Below are 7,423 nucleotides of genomic sequence, written 5' to 3' on the forward strand. Positions count from 1 at the left end.
CCAAATCTAAACCAAAACTTAGTATAAAGATAGAAAGGCCACTTATAGATGAAAGAATGAGAGAAGCACCTCCTGAAACACTGGATACATCATTCGAACTTAGAAGATCACCAAGAAATATAGCTAAAGAACCGATACCAAATATTGAGACAGAACATGAAATGGAAGTTTTACAAGATGTTAAAACCAAACACAAAGCAAATAACAAAAGAGTTAATATTAAATTAGAGAAAAAGAAAAAATCTCCTTTGAAAAATAAAAAGAAAAATTTAAATAAAATTACAAATTATATAAAATGTAATGAAACTTTTGATACCACAGTAAGTCCTTTGCCGGGATTGACCGTGGAAACAATTCCTAATAAGAATGTAGCTAATGTTTCAGCTTCACCTAAAAGATTGGAAAAGATTAGAGAAATGTTCGTAGAGAGTCCTGAGAAATTCGAAAATTGTAATACAACACAAAATTTACTCATGGATTTGGATCAAACTAGTGAATGTGGTGTTCAAGAGATCGAACATTTTGCTGAAATTCATCAAAATTCTCAGGACAATTCACAATCATCTAGAATATTGCGTTCTCAAAATAGTTCATAGTGTCGATGAATTACTAGATAAACCTAGAAGTTACATCTCAAATAAGTCTGTTTCTAGATCTAAAATAAATTCTAGAATATCGGATAATTTAAATAGAAATATATCTCGGAAATCACAAATATCTCCAATAATATTATTTCATGATGAACCACCGAATCATAATCAATCACAAAGCAACGGTTCTATAGATTCGGATAATATTAAACAAGTTAGAAATTTGTTTTACAAAACAAAACTATCAAATAAATCTAGTACAATGAAGATAGTTACACGTAATTCAGATATAAATTCATCAAAGCGAGAATCTTTAAGAGATTTAGTGAATAAATTAGTTAAAAGAAAATCTTCTGAATTACCAGAAATTAATAAAAAAAGGATAATAGAAAGTGTATTATCTAATACCCCAATACACAGCTCAGAGAATATCTCCTCTTCTTTTGTGAATAATTGGTTTGATCAATGTATACCCAGCACTAGTAGAGGTAAGTTTTCTATTATTTTAGACAAATATGTGTATAAGTCATTTCAAATATCTTGGCGGCTCAAGGTCATGTGCGATTCGCAAGAATTTAAGAGCCTCTAAGATGTCTGAAAACATTTGTACATTGTCAAAGAATCGAGGCACAAAATGTGGGGTTCTAAACATTTTTATTAAACGAAAATTTCAAATTAATTTCTGAAACTGCTCAAATCAAACTTTCACGTATAAACCAAGAAAATAATATCTACACTGTTTATGATGACAAAATTAAAAAAATAAAAATAAAGAACCATTTGAATTTATATATAAAATGACTGATTTTTTTTTGTTTTTTTATTTTTTGCTTTTTAAATGACCCCAGATGAAAGACATAGCTACGATGAGAATATTCGATGTATTTTGGAGAAATTGGATACAACGCTCGTAGAAATACATCATAACACTGATAGAAGGTAATAATGTATTGATGTTTGTCTGTCTGTAAAAAAATAAAGGGATGGTAAAAAGGTCAGGGCTAGTAAAATTTTCTTGGAAGTGGTATAAGTGACACAATATAGATTTTTTTCGTCCGAAAATAAATAATTTTGAATTTAAAAATGTAAAGGGGTAGCAAAATGTGAAGGGTAGTAAATTGTGTAACTAAATTCGCTAATAGTCATTAAATATTTTATTTTTTTAGATTCATCAAGACATTTGTGGAGACACAGAAGAGGTTCAGTGAGTTGAAGAGGGTACACCACGAGGTGTACGAGGAGACGCTGAGGGATCTCAATTACAAATTCAAAAGGTATAGTCAGAGAATTTAAATCTCTTCCCAATTAGTATTAAATCTCTTACAAAAAATGTCATAAGAGCTATAATGCTGCAATTATGTATGTTACTTTGACATATTTTCGACCTAATTGCATTTTGAATGTCAAATGACATTTTCACAAAGTCTAGTATCTAATTATTTGGATGAATGTGTTTTATAATTATTTTTTTTTTTTAAATATGAAACTAAAAATTTGTTAAACTGTACTTTTGATGACAATACAATTATTATGCAATTTAAAAATCATTTTAATTTGTCGACATTTTTGTTTTATTTATTTGACCAGTAATGATATTGTAGATTACAAGATATGTCTGATGCAATATTTGAAGAGATGATATCTAGAATGAGAGATGTTATCACAGAAGATAGAAAGCAAAATATAGCGATGGTTAAAATCCTCAAAGAGGATGTACAGGCTGTGGTCGACTTTAACGCGAGGAGAGCCAAATAAAACAATGCTGTCGGTTTCCATTGTTGAAAAACTTGTTTAAATGTGATACGTATTTCCGCAGTGGAATTGTACTTTTATTATCTGTTTTAGTTGATTTAAATATTATTAATATAAGAGACAGGTTTCTCTTTACATATATCTAATATATTAAAGTTTAATTTTTTACTTTGCAAGTTATTGTTACATATAAAAGTTATGTTACAATTGTTATAATATTTATAGTCGAAAACTGATAAGTGAGAATCCAATGAACCGCGATTTTGCGTGATTTTTCTCGCTTTTCAAGGTTTCTCTCTATCCAGAGTTTTTCGCTTTTAGAGGTTTCTCTCTATCCAGAGTTTTTCGCTTTTAGAGGTTTCTCTCTATCCAGAGTTTTTCGCTTTAAGAGGTTTCTCTCTATCCAGAGTTTTTCGCTTTAAGAGGTTTCTCTCTATCCAGAGTTTTTCGCTTTAAGAGGTTTCTCTCTATCCAGAGTTTTTCGTTTTTAGAGGTTTCTCTCCATCCATAGTTTCTCGCTTTTGGAAGTAGTCCTTCGAATCCGGACTCTCGCTTATCCAGGTTTGACTTTATAAGCAAATATGAAACATTTTCTATTCTTTCTTTATTTATAACACTCTACTTATGTGAGAGTTAATTTTAATTATTTAAATATATTAATTATAAAAGGCAATTCCGCAAAATATTCCCATAAATAAGAATACAAGGTATTTACGTCGTGGAAATAGGAAAAAAGGTTTAATGATAAAATTATAATTTCAAATGGTTCTTTTTCATTGCATGGGTTTATTACAAATGTACTTTTTAAACCAGCTACAAACAGTTTTAACTGAAGATGTATAGCGGACTTAATATCTCGTAATACTGTGGTTAAAGTTTCCAATTATTTTAATAAAGTTCACATACTAATTTTAACCACTTATAGTTGGTTTCTAAGACCGAAATTCCTAAATAAAACATATCGTTATCCCTCTCAAATACCTTTGATAAAAAAGATAATATGTTTTATACACGGATTTTGGTCTCAGAAACCAATGAACAAGTAGTCCTTTATTGACCATTCTAAATTTGGCAGCATTTATTTTTAATTTATTGAAGTACTATGTAAGTACTGTTTGTGTTAATGTTGTGGCAATTTCCTTATTAATTCTTCTACCTTACTGTGGTTTTGGTCAGTTTATAGTTCTTTTCAAATATTTTGGCAGCTCAAGGTTATGTGCGCGCTTCGAAACTCATTGCGCTCCATTACTGCGACTTGCGCGATGTTAAGAGCTGCCAAGATATCTGAAAACTATTATACATTTGTATGGTCATATGTTATCTCTTAGAAAAAACAGAGAAATGTCTATGTTTTGTTTGTTGTTAAATTTTATTAATTCTTTGCTTTGATTTCTAAATAAAACTTGTTTTTATTAATATAATTTAGATGTAATTTAAATAAAAGTTTAAGGAAAATAAATATTTCTATAAAAAACATTGGTCTATTTATTTTTTATCCTAAATTAAAAAAACATTTAAAAATAAAACATCATGTCTAATCTATATATATTAGGGTGGCCCAAAAAAATAAAATTTTTGTTTTTTTCGATTCTCGTGTGAAAATATGTGAGTTTACTATGTTTTAAGAACCTCCACCAAAGGACAGGTTAAAAAAAAATATTAAAAGGTCGCTCAGAATTTTTGAAAAATTCCAAAATTGCCGAAAATCAGATTTTTTTGTTCTAATTTTTTTTTTCTCGTCATTTCATCTTTTTAAGTGTAAAATAATATAAAGATTCTGAAAATTTGACGTCAAAATTTTATTTTCTAAAGGTCGCTCCGAATTTTTATAAATTTCTCTTTTAAAAAGATATAAAGTATTTAAATTAATATTTGGAAATATTAATTTAAATGTATATATAATATTAATTATATATACATTTAAATTAATATTTCTTATTATTATTATATATATATAATATTAATAAATATTAATTATATGTTTGTGAGTGTAGTATACAGGGTGTCCCAAAAGGTTACGTACATAGGAAGGGGGGTGATAGGGGAGGTCACAAGGGTCACCAGAAAAATAAAATAAAAATTCCCCTCTGGGTATTAAAAAAAATAAATGGCATTTTTTAAAAACTAAAAATTTTACACCTTGTGGGGCGATTTTGTTACCGATGACCTACAAATATTGCTATATTTAAAAAAAAAAAAGCTGTTATGTTATCGTCAATAACCCTTTATCAATATGAAATAAAAAAACATTACATATCTAACAAAGATTTTAAAGAAAATTAAGATCTTGTCCAGTCAAGGACTTAGTAATTACGATTTCACTCAACTTCCTCCAAGTGTACTGAAAAAAAAATGTACTATGCAACTCCGGCGAGTAACTTAAAAAGTTAGGTAATTTCATTGCAATTCCAAAACGGTATAACACTTACTTAAAAAATTCATACTAGGACATTTAAAAATATTTTTTGGGAACAATACCCCTTCAAAACAAAACATACCAATAAAGCAATAGTCTCAAATTCGTACGCAAATACATTTTTAAATGTCTATTCTGTTCCTTGAAACTTAAAAAGATATGTAGGTAATTGTATGGTATTGCAATGGTTTTCAATTAAACACAAAAATTAAACAAAATTATAATTATTTATTCAAATAAAATGCTCGAAATGTCTACCACCAACATAAATACACGCCCTACATCGTTTTAAAAATGAGCGGGAGATATGACGAACAAATCTTCTATTATTAATTGATTCCGCGGCCTCTGTGATCCTCGCCCTCAAGTCAGCCAAGTCCCTGATGGGTTTTCCATAAACTTTTTCTTTTATAGCACCCCAGTAAAAGAAGTCTAACGGGTTTAAATCCGGTGAACGAGCTGGCCACGCTATAGCACCGGCCCTTCCCATCCACCTACCAGGGTATTCTTCGTCTAGGAAATCCCTTACAGGACGTGCATAATGTGCTGGGCACCCATCATGCTGGAACCACATATTCCTGACTGTTTCTAGCGGCACATCTTCCAATAGATTTGATACCTGAGGACTGGGTACTTATACTTCTTACAAAACGAACTACCAAATCTCTTGGAAGATGTGCCGCTAGAAACAGTCAGGAATATGTGGTTCCAGCATGATGGGTGCCCAGCACATTATGCACGTCCTGTAAGGGATTTCCTAGACGAAGAATACCCTGGTAGGTGGATGGGAAGGGCCGGTGCTATAGCGTGGCCAGCTCGTTCACCGGATTTAAACCCGTTAGACTTCTTTTACTGGGGTGCTATAAAAGAAAAAGTTTATGGAAAACCCATCAGGGACTTGGCTGACTTGAGGGCGAGGATCACAGAGGCCGCGGAATCAATTAATAATAGAAGATTTGTTCGTCATATCTCCCGCTCATTTTTAAAACGATGTAGGGCGTGTATTTATGTTGGTGGTAGACATTTCGAGCATTTTATTTGAATAAATAATTATAATTTTGTTTAATTTTTGTGTTTAATTGAAAACCATTGCAATACCATACAATTACCTACATATCTTTTTAAGTTTTAAGGAACAGAATAGACATTTAAAAATGTATTTGCGTACGAATTTGAGACTATTGCTTTATTGGTATGTTTTGTTTTGAAGGGGTATTGTTCCCAAAAAATATTTTTAAATGTCCTAGTATGAATTTTTTAAGTAAGTGTTATACCATTTTGGAATTGCAATGAAATTACCTAACTTTTTAAGTTACTCGCCGGAGTTGCATAGTACATTTTTTTTTCAGTACACTTGGAGGAAGTTGAGTGAAATCGTAATTACTAAGTCCTTGACTGGACAAGATCTTAATTTTCTTTAAAATCTTTGTTAGATATGTAATGTTTTTTTATTTCATATTGATAAAGGGTTATTGACGATAACATAACAGCTTTTTTTTTTTAAATATAGCAATATTTGTAGGTCATCGGTAACAAAATCGCCCCACAAGGTGTAAAATTTTTAGTTTTTAAAAAATGCCATTTATTTTTTTTAATACCCAGAGGGGAATTTTTATTTTATTTTTCTGGTGACCCTTGTGACCTCCCCTATCACCCCCCTTCCTATGTACGTAACCTTTTGGGACACCCTGTATATATATCTGAAGAAGAAATCAACTTTAATAAATCGAAATTAGAACACGAGCTGTGTTCGAAGAGACTTCTTGTACGATGCCCGTCTGACATTGGTCATTCTGGAAATATGGATCGTAGCTAAAGCATTGTTTGTTGTACATGAGCCTGTGAATCAATTACTCGTATAACCAGTTGAGAAGTGATACAACAAAACCGTTTATGGCGACATCGTTTAGAACAACATACCGGTTAAACTGACCAAAATCAAAGGTCCTGGCTGAATGTTATATGACCGCTTTATCGAAAACATTGGTTTTTACGACATTGTTTACTACGACATACCGCATTAAGCGACCACATTTGGTTAATGTTTTCGGAGAATTATATCTGTAGAACGACCGGCTCAGCTGTATTGTAAACAATTTGAATAGGTAACAGTATCCACATCTGGCACAGTATAATAGTCAATGGCTATTATCATAAAAGTAAACAAAGTTTAGGGTCTTTTGTAATTCTTAGAAACAAAGCACATGCATGCCGTAGCCTCAAGGCCCGCTTCGTCATATCTCTTAAATCTACTGTTTTAACAGTAGATTTGCTGTTTTCACATTGATTTCAATGTTTTCTGTTTCATTCCTATTTTCTACTGTTTTTCAACTAGCGTTCAGCGTCACCTATTACACTGTGTAACTAACATTATTAATTAATTAAAGAATTAATTAATAATAAAAGTACTTAATTAAAAGTTTATATTCAATGGATTTAAAAGTCTTTTATAATATATTAATATAATATATTATTCAATATTTAGATACTTAATTAATGGATGAAATATATTAAAATGCATTCAAAAGTACCATAAAAAACAATCTCAAACAAAATACACTAAAAAGAAACAAAATAATGTCATGAAAACTTCTTTCTTTCTTTCTTCTCTCTTTCAAAAACCCTCTAAACTCTAAAGAAAGTTCTCTTCTTTCTTGTAACATGT

The 7,423-nt window shown here is 30.5% G+C and overlaps 1 long non-coding RNA gene across 1 annotated transcript; it reads left to right on the forward strand.

The window, feature by feature from the left end:
- Nucleotides 1-917: 917 nt before the first annotated feature.
- Nucleotides 918-1,842, forward strand: LOC123723357. The gene is made up of 3 exons (XR_006756716.1): nucleotides 918-1,078; nucleotides 1,439-1,529; nucleotides 1,757-1,842. It is a non-coding gene; the product is annotated as an uncharacterized LOC123723357 (long non-coding RNA).
- The last annotated feature ends 5,581 nt before the right edge of the window (nucleotides 1,843-7,423 follow it).

Source organism: Papilio machaon, chromosome W, assembly GCF_912999745.1.
Source record: "Papilio machaon chromosome W, ilPapMach1.1, whole genome shotgun sequence".
NCBI classification, from domain to species: domain Eukaryota; kingdom Metazoa; phylum Arthropoda; class Insecta; order Lepidoptera; family Papilionidae; genus Papilio; species Papilio machaon.